The following is an 18,660-nucleotide window of genomic DNA, read 5'->3' on the forward strand; positions in this document are numbered from 1 at the left end:
GAAAATCAATTTTTACCACCTTTTATAATTTTTTATAAGTAAAAGTTAGCTAAAAACTATTATCTCAAATTTTTGAAAAGATATTTGAGTCAAAAAACATTTTTTACCAACTTTTGTTAATTTGTTTTCAGTTTTTTTTTCTCAAAATTTTATCAGATGTCAAAAGTATTATTCTTCGTTGCACAAAATTGTTTTAGAGATGAAATCATATTTTAGTAGTAAAATTTTGGAGGTGACAAATTTTTTTTTCAGTTTTTTGATCTATAAAAGAAACCGTTAAATGGATTTTTTTCAAAAAATATACTTCTTTGAAATCACGTTACAATATTTTAAGATTTAAAATTTTATCTGAAAAATAAGTTTGTCTTCAAAAATTTAAATGCTATTTTATAAATCAAAAAACTCTTGATTTCAATTTTTTTTTTTTAAAACGTTAGAGTGGTTTTTTTTAATTAATTTTTTAAATATACAATTTTTCAATTTCATACTTAAAATATTGTTGGTATGCAGAGATTGAAATTATACGCTCTACATTTGAATTTCGTAAAAACATGTTGAAAATTCAATATTTTTTTAAAAATCCAAAAAATAAAAAAATTGTATTTTTGATAATCAAACAATTTTAAGGCAATATAAAGCTTATTCAAAATCAGTTCAAAAGTTGCTGAGAAAATTACTAAACAAAATAACGGTTCTATGAACTTTTTTCGACTTCTCTACCATCGTAATATCATGTTTGATTAAAATCTCGAGTTCGAAATTTTGAACGAATGCAACACTTGGCATATAAACGGTGATTTTTTAAGAGCTTGAGAACTTTAAAAAAAAAAAACGCATAAAATTTGCAAAATCTCATCGATTCTTTATTTGAAACGTTAGATTGGTCCATGACATTTTTGAAGATAATTTCATTTAAATGTTGACCGCGGCTGCGTCTTAGGTGGTCCATTCGGAAAGTCCAATTTTGGGTAACTTTTTCGAGCATTTCGGCTGGAATAGCCCGAATTTCTTCGGAAATGTTGTCTTCCAACGCTGGAATAGTTGCTGGCTTAATTGTGTAGACTTTAGACTTGACGTAGCCCCACAAAAAATAGTCTAAAAGCATCAAATCGCACGATCTTGGTGGCCAACTTACCGGTCCATTCCTTGAGATGAATCGTTCTCCGAAGTTTTCCCTCAAAATGGCCATAGAATCGCGAGCTGTGTGGCATGTAGCGCCATCTTGTTGAAACCACATGTCAACCAAGTTCAGTTCTTCCATTTTTGGCAACAAAAAGTTTGTTAGCATTGAACGATAGCGATCGCCATTCACCGTAACGTTGCGTCCAACAGCATCTTTGAAAAAATACGGTCCAATGATTCCACCAGCGTACAAACCACACCAAACAGTGCATTTTTCGGGATGCATGGGCAGTTCTTGAACGGCTACTGGTTGCTCTTCACTCCAAATGCGGCAATTTTGCTTATTTACGTAGCCATTCAACCAGAAATGAGCCTCATCGCTGAACAAAATTTGTCGATAAAAAAGCGGATTTTCTGCCAACTTTTCTAGGGCCCATTCACTGAAAATTCGACGTTGTGGCAGATAGTTCGGCTTCAGTTCTTGCACGAGCTGTATTTTATACGGTTTTACACCAAGACCTTTGCGTAAAATTTTCCATGTGGTCGAATAACACAAACCCATAATTGCTGCGAACGGCGACGAATCGACATTTCACGGTCTTCAGCAACACTCTCAGAAACTCGCACTAATTGTTTGCTCACTTGGTATCGATTATGTAGACCATAAATCGGACGTAAAGCGCGAAACACATTTCGAACCGAACACTGATTTTGGTAATAAAATTCAATGATTTGCAAGCGTTGCTCGTTAGTAAGTCTATTCACGATGAAATGTCAAAGCATACTGAGCATCTTTCTCTTTGACACCATGTCTGAAATCCCGCGTAATCTGTCAAATACTAATGCATGAAAATCCTAACCTCAAAAAAATCACCCTTTAGTTCCTTTATGTCGCAAGTGAAAAATACTAATATTGTTTATAAAACTTAATAGCGAAATTTAAATTTAAAATGTACATATATCTATAAGCACTTTATTTTGTGCTGAGCAAAAATATTGTTAAGACAAAATTTATATATTTAGAAAATTGTTGTAATCTTGGAATGCTTTCATATGTAGTGAGCCATTTAATTGAATAGTTAGACCACACCTTGATATATGATACTTGCCCAGTCCGCTAGCTTGTATTTTTCGTCCCAAAAACAAGACCATAACCGGAACCTCCTTGCTACACCCCCCACCTCCCCCCCGCCTTCGTTGAATTTGATTTTCTTTGGATTTCTACCTGTTGGATACATGAAATCGCGAAGGAATACATACGAACGTGATAATTAAAGAATACCAACCAACAAATATTTTAGTTTTTAATTTTGTTTAATTGAACATTTGCTTCCACAAAGAATAAAAAAGTACAAAATAATTCAGTTTTTTTTATTTTATTATTTACTAAAATTCAATTTAAAAGCTATAATCCACTAATACATAACTGACCAGAGCAAATCAAATTTGGGAAGTGTTTTTTGTGGAAAAAATTACATCTACCTATTTTTATTTTTTCTAATTACTCAATAACATATATTTTACGGCTATAATATTTAAATATTGGCATTGAATTTAAAAAACGAAAACTATGCTAAATTACATACAAATTTAAAACATAAAAATAAGACTTTATTTAATAACTACTTTCACCACGAAGAACTATGTCGTCGAATCAATTGAACGGCAGATTCAAATCGACTGCTGAAAAAAAAACACATCAATTAGTGCTTCACGAGTTTGTGGTTTATATAAAACTTACTTTAAAGTAGTCCTGCCATCATGAGCTTTCAGGCCTATGATTGATTCGATTATAATTAAAGAATTATTGAAACAGAGCTCGTACATATGTCGATCTTATGAATACAAAAATCTTGGGCTCTCCGATCGGAGGATTTCCGTCGTTGAAGGTTGCCATTGTTGTTGGAACAACTTAAGGGTAATTTTGTGGAAGTTGGCATTATGAATATATGGAATTCATCTTCTTCGGCCAGTCTTTAAGTTTACCAAAATTGCCTGGAATTCTAAAGTAGGACATTCAAAAAGGATGAGATTGTGTTTTATTTAATTAATTAATAATTAATTTTTTTGAAAAGACTTACCAATGATTTCCGACTACCGTCGTCATTTATATGCTTTACTCTCTGAGCCGGTTCGATATAGTTAATTCATCTGCATGCGTCGTCTATATAAGCCTCAGCGGCAGCAGTAGTAGCTGTTTCAGCCAACTAAGAGCGCATGTCTAGTCCTTTAGTGGCAGCTTAACATTTGGCGCTACATGCCTGGATTTAGACCTAGAAGAAAATGAGCATAAATCTAGTTGATCACGATATACAGTGGTGGAAAAATATTGAGTGTAAATAAAAACTACGAGCAAATTTGATTTTTATTTATAATTTTAGTTTTCATATTTCGACTTTTTTTTAGAAATCAATTGTTACCAATAAAAAAGATTTTTGTGGTGATCATGAAAAAAAGTTAATTTTTTAAAAATAATAAAAGACTTGGAAAAAAATAGGTTTAAATAAACGGCATAAATAAATAACTTAAGATTTAGATAATTCATAAAAGAAATTGGTAAAAAATCTTATCGTATATTTTTTTTTTTTTTTTTTTTTTTTAGGTGGCGCGACATTTTTTTAATTATATTAATTATGTTGGATGTCCATTAGCTTTTGATACTGTTTCGTAACGTCGCGGGAGGGATTCTACAAGATTCCTAAACATTTCCGCAGGAGTTTTATCTCAAGCTTCCCTGATTCCTTTCCATAATGCAGTCTTATTAAAAACATTTTTTTAATCTAGATCATTCTTGACCACAGACCACAAGTTCTCGATTGGGTTGAGGTCGGCTGGTTGAGCTGGCCAACCGAGAACTTGTAATTTGTCTTTTTTGAAACCAGGCCTTTGCTGTAGATCACTCGAAAGTTAACAATTAATAAACCTGAATTGCTTCTTCAGTCGATGTTACTGCTGTTGAGTCATTCCAGCACCAACACTCAGCTGCTGGCAGAAGGGCGTTAGCGGTCGACTACTGAGTGTCGAAGCTTCTGTTTTTAGCTGACATCTTCGGCATAAGCTATGAGGAACCAGGTTAACTCATCAGACCTAGAAGAGAAAGAATGACTGAGTGCCTAAAATAAATTAAATTTTCATGAAATTTTGTAACATAAAATAATTAAGAATTTTTGAGGTAATCAGAGTTTTCAAACCCGATTTTTTATAAAACAATGTTCCCATCCGATAATAGTTTAAAAGTATCTTAAAAAGCTAAGTATAGTGGATTCTTATGTCATTTGATGTTATCTATATTTGTGGTCTTAAAACTATTCCGAAAAAGCGGAGAACGTTATCCGATGTTGTTTCGCGGAAAAAATACATTCAATTAAATTCTTATATGACATTCTTTGTTCTAAAAGGATAAAATGATATTTTGTTTTTGCCCTGCAAAAGGTTCCAAGGGAATTTAAAAAAAATTAAAATTTGAGTGCATCAAAAATTGTAAATTCCTATTTTTTATTTTTTTTTTTTCAAAATTTCACCGTCTTTATTACTTTGAAAAAGTTTGTGATTTCCTTAGCTTAAAAAAAAATTTTTGCAGAAAAGCTCAACATCTGTCTTCGTTATCATAATATGGACTTCCGTGTAGCTCAGACGTAAAAGGGCTCGTAGGAATAGATTAGACATTATGTCACGGGGGGGGGGGTCACCCACGGACGTAATAGGCCTAAAAAAGTACGATTTTAATTTCCAGACCTTTTTTTGCGGACTATAAAAATGTTCGAGTAATTTATTGATTGGATAATACCTATTAGGAACTGCTTCCATATTACTGCTGAAAATAAATTGATATTAGATCTATGTAAATTTAGAACTAAAAGTAAACTTTTTATGACATACTTATATCTTCAGTCACATTTCCGAAATTGAGTAAATAATTTGAGTTCATTATTATTATGTTTTTCAAGTAAATTAAAAACATAAATAAAATCAAAATAAAATAAAATTAAAAAGAAAATGTACATAAAACACCAACAAATTAAATTTAAAAACGAAATGTCAACTGCTGTTTTATATCATTTATATAACACATTTAATTAGCACCATTTCATGCCAATGAATGAGGAAATTATGTTTTTTTTTTAATCGACTAATGCCATCAATAATTTTAATTATTTGTTTTGCACACAGTTCATTAATCAACTACGGAAAAGTAATTATTTTGAGTTATATGCGTAACAATCAAATGTTTTTTTAATTAAAATTTGTTTTTTGGGGAAAATCAATTAAAAATTCTTATACCGTCTTAAAAATTTGTATTCAACTAAAACAACAACATCCAACTTGCGACAACACATGTTATTCACTGCCTTTTAGTCTTAAAATATCAACAATTGGAGTAACAGAGTGAGGCTTTGGGTTATAAAAATTTGGATATGCTATTTTGGATTTCCTCGTTTTCTATTGTTTTTTTCGTATTCATTTGGTCTTGTCTTTAAAGCTCTTCTAGTCTGTCCTATGTAGGTAAGAAGAATTGCAGTGTTTTTTATAAACACAACTTCGTTCAAGGAAAGCTATTAAGTTTGTAGTAGTTCCCAAATTTAAACGGAGTTTGTTATTGTTTGTTTGTACGATTTTCAAGAATACTTTTTGACGTTTAAAGGTTATATTTCCGCCTTGCTTTTGAATATTGGTGTCAGAAATGACTTCTTACAATTCCTGTTTAAAAAAAAAGGTTTGAATATGAAAGAAAGGGTTCAAATAATTCTAATATATATATAATATATATAAATAATAACAATTTCTTAATACTATCGGGGAAATACCATCCGAACCGGCTAAGTATTCATCATTAAACCCGGTAAGAAGATCTTGGAGCATACTCTGTAGGACCGGGATACGACTACAACTATTTTGCGAAGAGGGGTTTAAATTAGAAAAATATTATTTTATAAAAGACTTACAGATATGGACAGTTTTATTGAACAAACTATTTTTGGGTAAGTAAAGTTAACTAGAAAGCCTTTGAATTTTTTCTTTAAGTCGGAAAGCTTACAACATTTTTAGGGAATATCTTTAAGATGGTGCTCGTATCCAATGGTAGATCCAGGGGGTGTAATAAAAACCTACAAGACATTACTAAAAGTTGGTAAAAATTGATTTTCGACTCTTAAATCTTTAAGACTATGGCTTCAAACTAAATTTATCTTATTAGAAATATTGTTTGCAACATTCAGTAAAATTTTGAGCAAAATCGAATTGACAATTTTCTTACAAAAAGTAAAAACCTAAAAACCCAACACCAAAAGTAAGTACAAATTTACTTTCGACTCAAATATCTTTTTGAAAATTTCGACAAATTTTAAGAAAAATCGAATTGAAAGTTTATTAAACAAAATTACAAACCTAGAAAAAAATCAGCACTAAAAGTTGGTAAAAATTTATTCTCGATTCAAATATCTTTTCAAAAATTAAAAATATTTTCTTCAAACTAATTTTATCTCACAGAAAATATTGTTTTCAAATTTAAGTAAATTCTTTTTGAAATCCAGCTGTCCATTGTTTTATACAAAAAAATAATACACAAATTCGTAAAAATTCCATTCTCGATGTTTCGTGAAAAAATGAAATTATTGAGTTCATAATAATTTATTTCTGTGCCTTAGAAAAATGCTATCTGTATTTATTTCTATAAAAAAAAAAAAACTTTTGGGAAATGCTACTAAAATTGATAAAAATTGGTTTTTGACTTTAATTCTCATTAACAAAAATAGATTTTGAAATCAAACTGTTTCATATGCGAAAAGTTGTTGGTAATTTTAAAGTTTTTAAGTTTGCAAATTTTGTACGAAGTATAGTTGAAATATTTGAATCATTATCCTGCGAAGAGGATAATTGAATAATGTGTGAAAATTATTAAACAATTTATTTTGTTTTTTTAATTTACTTACTTAAAGGGTCTTATATAACGGTTTTGTGGAAAATTACAATTAAACAGTAATGAATAGATACGGGGGCGTATACGCATTTTGAAACTGAATCGTATTCGTCTGTGTTATGATAGTTTATAGACGTACGTTAAAATGTGAGAATCGTAAGCAGGTCATTTAGGGCATCTACATTTATAAAACTATAAATAATGAAAATGTTAAACCAATAATTGAGCTACAAGCATTTGCAGTGTTGAAGTATTGAATTTATTTCATCCTTTGAACCCATAGCCCACAATTTTCCAACTAAAATATCGTCGTAAAATTAATCACAATTAAAACGTTTTGATTTTGAAATAAGAAACAAAAATAGAGAAAACAAAAATATAACGATACAAAGTAAACTCGCACCTTAGTAAGCAGGTCAACTAAACTGCTATTCCAATGCCTTGGATAATGCAGAGGATAAAGCGGGATATGTTTTACTTCAGCTAGTGGTTTATTTGAGTGAACGATAAAAGGCCTGCAGCCAGATCTCATTTCGTATCCCACAACACCCAATGACCACCAATCGACCGGAAAACTGTAACCAGCTAGAAGGATAAGTATACAAATATATTTACGAGAAGAGTACAAAAGGTAATATGGTTTAACGGCTTAATAATAAAATACAAATGTTGGGGACTTCACACTGCCGATCAATGCCCCCAAGTTCCGATGCTAACTTATATCGATTTCATCCATAGAACACATAAGGACCTCTGGCGCCATATAGGGTTTGGTCCCTGACATACTACAAGCCATTCCATCCCTTTGCAGTTTCGTCGCTATGTTAAAATCAGTCAAATGTGCGTGACCTGTTAAATATATTATCCAGATGGTTAGCTTTATATTAATGTTTATGACATATGCAGTATTGTAGTGTTTTGGCTTATAACTGAAATTTTGAAAGAAGAAAATAAATATAAATGGGAGGTTGTTTAAATGTTAAAACATGCAAATTCTGAAATAAAATGGTTGTGGCAAAACTTTTCAACTTTAACCAGGCAAAGTATGATCGTTTTTTGTTGCTTCGTTGAATTGTTGCTTGCCATTTATTCACGAATTTTGTTTAAAAATGGATCCTAAACACGTGATAAGTTAGCGTCAAACAGAAAAAAATAACATGACATGACGACGATGAACGAAAGAGTTTATGGGAATTTTGTTCATTGTGGCACGTTTTGCAACAGTTTAAGTTATTGCTCTTAAGATTTCTTGTATATTTCTTTTTTTTTTGCTATTGTCACGCAAATTTAGGGAAACATAATAGAAAACAGTTAATTTGATATGTGAAACGCATTTAACAAAATTAGGGTTTTAACCAGAATGAAATAAATAAAAACTTTACGACTCTATAGCAACGCACGTGTCTGTTTGTTCCGGCTATGAGAAGGTATTAAGTGTCAAATACATGAGTCAAAGTATATAAATGATAAATAAGAACTGCAGAATTTTGACAGCTGATAGCGGCCAGGTTGTTAAAACTTCATTGGCTGTCATTTATCTTCTCTGTTTTGCCAAAATACAGAATGACAGATATCGTGTTATTTAGTATTTATAAAGTTGCAATTATTAAAATGGGTGTTCTTGACAGAGCAATGCGGTGCATAACTTTAAGTCTACAAATTCTACAAAAGACAAAAATATTCTTCGCCAAAGAAATTAAATAAATATGGGGGGAAAAGGATGCAGAATTCCGCGCACACCGATTTTGTGCTTTTGAGTTATTTTGTAGTGATGTTTCGAATGTGAACTTAGATTTTAAATATATGCTTGAATTTGAAAAAGGTTCTGAACTTTAATTTTATGTTTTAATAACATATTTCGTTTAATCGTTTTGCCTTTTTCTGTTAAAAATCGTTTCAACATAAAAGCTATAACGTGTTTTTAACATTTATGTAAGACATGTGAAATTTAAAAACTTATGAAGATTTTTGGAACAAATTTTTGAAGATACAGACTATAGGAAATCCATCAAGAATTTCATTGAAAAACAAACTTCTTTATCTATTAGTGTTGCCTCAAAAATCATTTTATAAGGTGCTTTTTTGAATATTATATTGTTAAATTTTTAAAACCTGACTTTATAGAGTAATCTTAGAATCAGCTTTGAAAAAAGATCCATAAAACCCATCGGAAAAGTAATTTTGATGACAGTCAAAATAAAAATAAAATAAATTTTGTTAAACAGATAAAAATGTGGAAAGCACTCTTAAACAAATGCTGTCTAAAAATCGCATGAACAAATAAGGCTAGTGAGTTAAAATAAATTTCATATTACTTTTGTCACATGATATCAAACTGATTAAGCTTTTACAAACAAATTTAAATAATGTTTTTTTTTTAATAAGAAAAGCTGAACAAAAGTAAGTCTCGCCTTGAATAATTTTAACTTAAAAAAATGAATTCATTTCCAAAATAATACCTACTCAAATTTTGAGAACAATCTAATTGACAACTTTTTTACAAAAAATAAAAAAATATAAAAAACATTGCTAAAAGTTGGTAAAAATTGATTTTCGACTGAAACATTAAAAACATTGGCATCAAACTAATTGCATTTTATAAAAATATAGTTTTCAACAGTTTTGTGAGTTTTTTTTTATAAAAATTAAAATGCTCAAAAATTAGTTCAAGAAATTGGTAAAAATTAGTATTCCATTCTCGATATCTTATAAATAAATGAGGGTACTGTCTATGTGGTAAATTTGGTTGTGAACGCAATATTGTTCTTAGAAAAACCTTATCTGTATTTTTATATATGTATAAAAAATAAAAACTTTCAATTAATGCTGCTTAAATTGGTCAAAATAGTTTTTTGTCTAAAAATCTCGTTCACAAAAATTTAATTTGAAAAGAAACTACTTCATCATGTGCAAAATATTGTGGGTAGTTTTAAATTAATCTTTTTTTTTGAAAAAAAAATCAACTAAATTTCTTTTTCAAAAACACGAAAACCTAAAAAATACCAAAAAACTGATAGGAAATGGATTTCGACTCAACTAGTAGGAGATCGAAGAAGGATATTGACTTTTTGACTTTGAATAGTTTATCCCATATTGTAATGAACATTTAGTTAAAGTCTTGATCAAGACAAATTGACAGACGGGACGGAAGTTATCAGTGTGTTTATTTTTTGTAAAAAAACCATTTTTCTCAAAATTTTACTGTATGTTGACAAAATTAATTTTTAAAGATAAAAGTAGTTTAAAACCCATATCTCAAGCTTTTGAAAAGATATTTGAGTAGAAAATCAATTTTTACCAACTTTTATTAATTATTTTGTTTACGTTTTTATTTTTTGTAAAAAAAACCATCAATCCTTTTTTTATTCAAATTTTTTCCAAACGTAAAAAACATTATTTCTTATAAGAAGAAATACGTTGGAAGCCATAACCTCAAAATTTTGAAAAGATATTTGAATCAAAATTAAGTTAAGAAACCCCACGCAATTTTCTTGATAGCCCTTTCTGCAACTTTCCGCATTATTATGTGTAGAACAAAATTAATTTGAAGTCGATATCTCTACTGGTTCTTGAGCTATGGACGACGAACGTACGTACACACGCACGGACATTTCTCTTTAAATCTTTTATTCAGATTCTAGGGACTTCGAAAGTTCGAGAAATGTCAAAGGTTTCAATTCGACAAAACGGACCACTTTCGAATTGCGTTTCTTGATAAATGTCACGACATTAATTTTGAACACCCTTTCTATATTGGGTGAGGACAACATTGTACTACTCTCATTGAACTATATTCATACGAGTAGGACTGAAATTATATTGCTTACTGGTTTCAACTGTCCAAATTCAGGGTTGATACAGAACCAAATCTACTAATTGATCATATTGCTTCTAAAACTAAACTTCCCATCAATGATATAAAGTGTTTCAAATCAGTGAAAACCGACTCTCACTCTGACCTATTTAATTTGAAATATGTTAATTTTAAAATCTTATTGTTCCATCTAACATGCTTTCTATTGTGGTAATAATAAGTATTCAGTCTTCCGCAAAGACAGATGTCTAGAAAAACCAAATCTAAATCTTGCTACAAAATTAATCTTCTTTTTTTATTTTAAACTCTACCATCGAGCTTTGACATTATCCAAATCGCTATGTTGCACTGCTAACCAGCTTTTCTTAAATGTTTCTTACTAACTTAGAAAAAAAGACCTAGGTGTAATATTTGATTACAAACTAAACTTCAACTCCCACATTGATTTTGTGGTTGCTAAAACAAATAACTATGCTAGGGTTTGTGGTTCGCAACTCAAAAGAGTTTAAAGATCCATTTATCCTTTAGTAATTATTTTATGCTTATGTGAGATCTTCCCTAGAAAACTGCTCAGTAATTTGGAATCCATTTTATAAAACTCACTGTTTAAGGATTAAAAGGATTCAAAAAAAATGTTCGCGACTTGTGGTTCAACGACTAAATTGGAATATTGAAATGCCTGTTTATTAAACCTGATATAAACTGCTTGGTCTAATACCACTTGATATTTGCCACGCCTATTTTTCAGTGGTCTTCATACGTGATATTATTACTTCTCATATAAACTGCCCTTTGCTTTTGTCCTTACTTACTTAAGGTGGCGCTATAGTACTGTGTGAACTAGGGTCTCACCCACAAAACTTCTTCATCTAGCTAGATGCCTCCAGTTTCGCGTTCCAAGTTGGGTGAGGTCACTTTCCACTTGTGCGCGCCACCTGATTCGCGGTCTGTCCTGTGGGTGCGGATTCGAAGACTTTCCGGGCCGAAGCATTGGTTTCCATGTGCTCTACGTCACCCATCCATTTTAGTCGTTAGACTTTTACCTTTTTGGCTAAGTCTACGTCGCTGTACAGCCCGTACAGCTCGTCGTTCCATCTTCCCGTCCATTCCTTTTCGAAGCATACGGGACCGTAGATCACAGGAAAAATTTTTCTTTCGAACCGACCCAAGGTGTGTTATGTGGCCATATGAATGTTCATATACTCATATGTACATGAATATCTATAGCCGACGCGGCTGCGCGACGGCGACGACACCGTCTACCATCCAACGATGACGATTTTTTTTTATATCTGAGGTGGCCTTATCCATTCTCGGTGGCTTGTCACCTACAGAATGGGTCTATAATCCTCTGATTGATTTATATTTTGAAAGTAAAAATAAATTTAGTAGAACAAATAATAATAATATACTAAATATGCAAAGTGATGAAGTTGTTTTGCAGGGATTCGATTGCTTTCACATTCGAATCTTTACGACACAAATTCACCACTCTATGTAGTTGCGACTTACCTTGATTATACAGGAAAATATTAAAGAACACATGAAAAATAAATAAGAATAATAAAAATATAATTACTATTGCTAGAAATTAGTTAAATTTACGTAATAATACTTACCAACATAATTTCGGCTCCTCTAAGTACGTCCATGTTTGTTTTGATTTATCTTTTGACAATTCCTATGTGTTATCCTATCTAGTCATTTCGTTCTGCGCATGCAATAGTAGCTTTGTCTCATTTTCACCCAAGGGATAAGGGTATAGAAAAACGTCTACTAGCGCATGCGCAGGAATGTATTAGACACGATTGTTCATCCACTAGATGAACTTAAATGAATTTTTCAATGGCTTAAGTCTAAGATAAGTAGTATTAATACAGGATGAGATAAAAGTTTATTCAAATAAATAGTTAACGAGATTAGATTAGTAAGGAAAAAGAATTAGATTGTAAGCTACGCACAAGCAATCAAATAACTCCCTGAACTACACTGTGATAATTTATGTGTGTCTTTTTAATTTATTAGTCTCTTGTTTTTAATGTTAATTTATTAAATAGTTTAAATGTTTTTCTTTTATTTTTCAAACAAAATAAAAATAAGATTTAAAAAACAAAACAAACAAAACAATGTAAAAAACAACAACAAATAAACAACATATCATAATAAAAACCCCTGAAGAAGTCGTAAGTAGCGACGAAACATTGGGTAAAAGATGAAATAAAGTTTTTTATTATCATTGGTTTGCTAACTTGGAAAAAAGAAGTGTTAACGGCCAGTGATTTTTATCAACAGCTTTTTTTAAATTTAAAATCTATCGATTTTCTTGGAAAATCATATTAATAGAAGTAAATTGAAATAAGTAAAGATAAAGGTAAAATATAATTAAATTGTAAAAAGAGAAATAAAATAAGACTTTTTATATATATAATTCAATATATAGGGTGAATTTGATCCGCTACATTGGACGGAAAATCTAGAAAAATTCTAGAAAGTTTGGTGGCGATATTGATATATATGTATATATACATATGTATATAACAGCAGAAGTGTGTGACCATAAAATAGAAGCCTTAGAGTTTTGGTCTGATGTGTGATTTACTTTTTCTTTTGTTAGGTTCAGGTCAGGATCCAAAGATCAGGAAACTTAGTAGCAGAAGCCTGAGCCTCTGCGGAGTTTTTTTTGTTGCCTTCTTCGGATTTTCAATAAGTGACTTTGAAGAAGGACATTCAACACAGTAGAAGTATTCCTTTGTCCGGTACAAAGGAAATAGCTTCAAAGACCCATAAAGTAGTTTCCAAGAGGGTACTTTATATCTACAAGTAATAGATATATATATAGATATCCCTCGAAGAAAGAAAACAAAAATAGTGTCCAGTAGAGAAAGTTAAAGAAGAAAAGTTTAGAAAGAAAGAAGAACTTTAAATTTTTTTTTAATCTAAGTAAAGTAAAAGTACATATCAGTGAATCCAGTTCTCTAAAATTTGTTTTACCTAATTAAATTTGTTTTTTAACTTCCCATAGGAAGTTATTGTAATGGGTCCGATTTGTCAAATTGAAAATTTTGACATTTCTCGACGTTTCAAGGTCCCTAGAGTCGATATAAAAGATTTTTAGAAAGATGTCTGTGCGTGCGTGTGTACGTATGTTTGTACGTCCCTACGTCCGTACGTTCGCGACGTTTTTTCGTCGTCCATAGCTCAAGAAGCAGAAGAGATATCGACTTCAAATGAATTTTGTTATACAGATAATAAGGCAGAAAGATGCAGAAAGGGCTCTCAAGAAAATTGCGTGGGTGGTTTTTTTACCATAGCAGTTTAAAAAAAAGGTGACCATTTTGGTTAACCCTAAATATCTTACGAACCAAAAACGCTGAATTAGATTTTATATAATATATTGTAACGTGGTACAAAACAAGTATATTTTTTGAAAAAAATCAATATAACGGTTTTTTTTATAAATCAAAAAAAATAAAAAAAGAGTTTGTATCCTCCAAAATTTTACGACTGAAATACGATTTCATCTCTAAAACAATTTTTTGCACCGACGAATAATGTTTTTGACATCTGATAAAATTTTGAGAAAAATCTAATTTACAGTTTTTCTTACAAAAAATAAAAACCTAAAAAAAAAGTATAAAAGTTGGTAAAAATTCATTTTCGACTCAAATATCTTTTCAAAACTCTGAGATATTGGCTTTAATTTACTTTTATCTTTCAAAAAATCTTGTTGTCAACATTCAGTTAAATTTTGAAAAAAATCGAATTGACAGTTTCTTTTACAAAAAAATAAAAACCGAAAACAAAATTAATAAAAGTTGGTAAAAAATGATTTTCGACTCAAATATCTTTTAAACACTTTGAGATAATAGCTTCTTACTAATTTGTTCTTATAAGAAATATTGTTTTCAATATACGGACAAATTTTGAGAAAAATCGAATTGACAGTTTTTTTTACAAAAAAATAAAAACCTAAAAACAAATGTATAAAAGTTGGTAAAAATTGATTTTCGACTCAAATATCTTTTCAAAACTCTAAGATATTGGCTTTAATTTACTTTTATCTTTTAAAACATATTGTTGTCAACATTCAGTAAAATTTTGAAAAAAATGGAATTGACAGTTTTTGTAAAAAAAAAAATAAAAACCGAAAAAAATTAACAAAAGTTGGTAAAAAATGATTTTCGACTAAAATATCTTTTCAAAATATTTAAATATTGGCTTCAAACTAATTTTATCTTATAAAAAATATTGTTTTCAACATTTGGTAAAATTTAAAAAAAAAATCGAATGAACAGTTTTTTTACAAAAAATAAAACACTAAAAAACAATACTAAAACTTGGTAAAAATTTACTTTCAGCTCAAATAGCTTTTCAAAAATTAAAAATATTGGCTTCAAACTTATTTTATTTCACAGAAAATATTGTTTTCAATATTCAGTAATTTTTATATAAAAATCCAACAGTCCGTTTTTTCATAAAAAAATAAAATCTACAAAAAATAGTACGCAAATTTGGTTAAAATTGATACGAGTACATATAGACAAACTTTTAAGCAAGAAAAATCGACAGACGGGATGGGAAGTTATCAGTGTGGGTCGCATCCCAGCCTCTTTTTAAATTTAAATTCGGTTTGAATTAAGAAAAAAAGTGATTTTATAGGCTGAAAAAAAAAAAAAACTTAAAAGATATAAATTCAGTGGTGGGGAAAGTGCTACACCTGGGTCTCAACGTGCTGCCGGCAGAACGACGAGGGACTAAGGAAAATCGTAAGTAGTTTGATAAAAGATCAAAAAGTAAAAGCCTCTAAGGTCAAATTTTTTTTATAAATTTAGATTTAAACCTTTTTTTTATATACATTCTTTTTATTTCAATTAATTTTCTTTGATAAGTAAAAAAATAAGAGAACTCGATTAAGTTTTTTTTTTGTTACTTTAATGACCGTAAAATTAATAAATAAAATTATAATTTGAAGTAATATTGAAAATAAAATGGTGTACTAATTGAAGAAGCTAGTGGTGTGTGGAGGCTTGGCAAGGCCGTCCAGATGCTATTCTGAATTTTCTTTCGACATGACAGACTAACTTTGGAAACGGACGCATTTGTGACTGGTTGAGTCATTATAGGGGCTATTTCCGCTACATTCGGCTATGGAGGTAGCGAAGGAAGTATTGTTGCGGTAAAATTTACCACAACAAGTTTCACTAGCCTATCTCATATCCTTTTTCCTTTTTTAAATTTCCTTCCGTCGTTGCGGCTCCAAAATATTTTAAGAGTTCAGTAGAATCCTGCTTTCCATCAGTCAGTGACCTGCTCTTATTGTATTTTGGAAAAGCAAACAAAATAGGTTACAATTTTAATGCGGTTGTGTGACAGAGGGTCCACATATTCACTTAGAAATTTGTGACGGGCGATCACAAAATACACAATTGTGTGACGGATGAGTCACGGTTACGGCCTATTGAGTGTGTGACAGGTGGTTCACACAAGGACAAAAACGAAAGTGTGCATCCTTTGTATAATTGGCACACCAACCTAAAATTAGAATGGATTAATGCCCAACGTAAAGTGTCGGAATACTAAGTAAGGTCACCTTGCGATGTGTTTTTCCCTTTTCCTAAAAGTGTCTGCACGAAAGTCTAAGGGTTTATAGTATAAATTTTAAACTATCGGATTCTGCCTCTTAATCTTGGTTGAAAACGCTTTCCTCAAGTTATTAAACTGGGCCGGTTTGGGCTGGGGAATTTTATTCGCGAACTTTCAAAAATTTTTCGTCTACTTTTTAGACCAATTGAACTGAACTCGTCCAATAAGCCAAGGTTGGTGTTCAAATCACCAATGTGAAAGAGACCACAAAGGTTTGACTGGTTTTTGAATCGGCATGCACCCCAGCGAAAAAGCCGGGTGTCGCAGTTAGACCGAAAGAGAAAACCAGATCATAACAAAAGGTCAGAGTAGGATGGCAAACTTGTCGTGGCCTTTTGGATGAGGAAAGTTCGCCATGGATATGGCACTTTTTTGATAGAAGCGAAGAGGGTGAGGTTGGAAAATAAAAAGTGGTGAAAAATTTTTGGAGAAAAAAAAAAAAAACAGAATCGTGTTAGTTTTTTTGATTGGTATATAACCAAATTAAAATTTAAAAAAAAAAATTTGATAAAGAAACCAAACAAAATTGGTGAGGAAGGCGTTGTGAATAAGGAAGAGGCAGGACCGATTTTTCGTAAATCAAGGAAGATGAGTTTTTTTTTTGGTTGAGTGAGTTTGTGCTTTTTTTTATCTTTACTTTTAATTTGTGGTTGGCTATAAAAAGCCAAAATTTAATCCGTTAGACTTTCGGCCGATTTCTTTGTCTCCCGAGATTGCGGGACCCGCGACCTTTGTTCTTTTGTTCTTTGGGAACTTTCCCAAGGTGACCTTTTCTTTGTGTCCTTTGTGCACAACCAATTGTTCTTTTTTTTTTCTTTTGTTCTTTCATTTTAAATTGTACAAATTTTGTTTGAGAAAAATTCTGGGTTTTATCCCTATATTTATAAAGGTTTCCCAGATACAAAATAAAATATCTTAACCTTTCTAGGTGAAGAATTAATATTGAAATTTATTTTATTTTTTTGGGAAGTAAATTTTCGCTCTTTTTAATTATTTATCTTGATTGGTGATGGTAAGTACCATAATACTTCCTGGCGCCCATTTTCATTATTTTTTTTGCTACGCCCCTGTGTAGTGCCTTTTATTAATTTAATAATTTTCCAAACCCACCCCCAAACTGAGCTACTGGGTGACAGCACTGTTTTTGCTGTCGGTTGTTAAATTAACAAACCAACCTTTTTGGAATTTGACATTTGTCAATTGTTTTCAATAAGTAGGTATCCAATCGTGCGCGCCGGCTACCTACCCATTGTTATTTTAAATAATTTCGTTTTGTTTTCTTGTGTTTTGTTGTGTTTAATTTGCGGATAATTGTTCCGCCAACCTAAATTGAAATTTAATAGTATCGTCTTAATTCGGGTTTGTTAATTTTACAACAGTATCTCATGATACTTGGGCGGGCTGGCCAGACTTGTGTCAATAACATCAAACGAACGTTAGAAAGAGGTGCTTTAGGAAGAATAAGTTTACATTTTAAGATTTTTTTTTATTTTAGTTTTAGGGTTTAGTTTTCTTTTATTTTTTTTATAATTTCTTTTTTATTAATTTTTATTATTATTATTATTTTTTTTGGTGAAGGTTTTTTTTTTATTATATTAGAATAGTCATATTTTTTTTAAACTTAATTTCGAAGCACCGATTTCAAATTTCTCTTAGATATCGTCAAAGTTCTCAGGTCTGTGTCATTTACATCTTATAGTTACCTTAGGCACGAATTAAATTAATGTTTAGTCGAGCAGGAGGTGTACTGGGAGGTGGCAAGAACCACCTCACGCGACGAGCTGAGGCGTGCAATGACAAGCTGAAGCCTCTTCCAGTACTCCAAAGCATTCCCCCTTGGAGACCTGGCTCCTAACAGGTGCTTTCATCTGCTTTTGTCATAGTCCATGCTTCTGCACCGTATAGCAGGATGGGGATGATAAGGCTCTAATATAGCGACACTTAGGTCCCTGCAGAGAGGACTTTGTCCCTCAATTGCTTGCTCGATGCATTAGAGAATTTAACATCATTTCTAATCATGTTGGCTTCTTTTCCTACCAAAGCTGAGAATCTTTAAAAAAAAATTATTTTATTTATTACTTAACTCCTACACAGGTAGTTCAAGTCTAAGCCTTACATAATTAGATACATTTATTTATATTTCACTTCGTTATTGCTAAAGTTA

The 18,660-nt window shown here is 30.9% G+C and overlaps 1 long non-coding RNA gene across 1 annotated transcript; it reads right to left on the minus strand.

The window, feature by feature from the left end:
- Positions 1-2,671: 2,671 nt before the first annotated feature.
- On the minus strand, positions 2,672-7,604 carry LOC129942551 (uncharacterized). Its single transcript, XR_008781060.1, has 4 exons — positions 7,443-7,604; positions 3,204-3,395; positions 2,864-3,125; positions 2,672-2,805 (listed from the first exon to the last, which is right to left on the minus strand). It is a non-coding gene; the product is annotated as an uncharacterized LOC129942551 (long non-coding RNA).
- Between the last annotated feature and the right edge of the window lie 11,056 nt (positions 7,605-18,660).

Source organism: Eupeodes corollae, chromosome 1 (assembly GCF_945859685.1).
Source record: "Eupeodes corollae chromosome 1, idEupCoro1.1, whole genome shotgun sequence".
Taxonomy (NCBI): domain Eukaryota; kingdom Metazoa; phylum Arthropoda; class Insecta; order Diptera; family Syrphidae; genus Eupeodes; species Eupeodes corollae.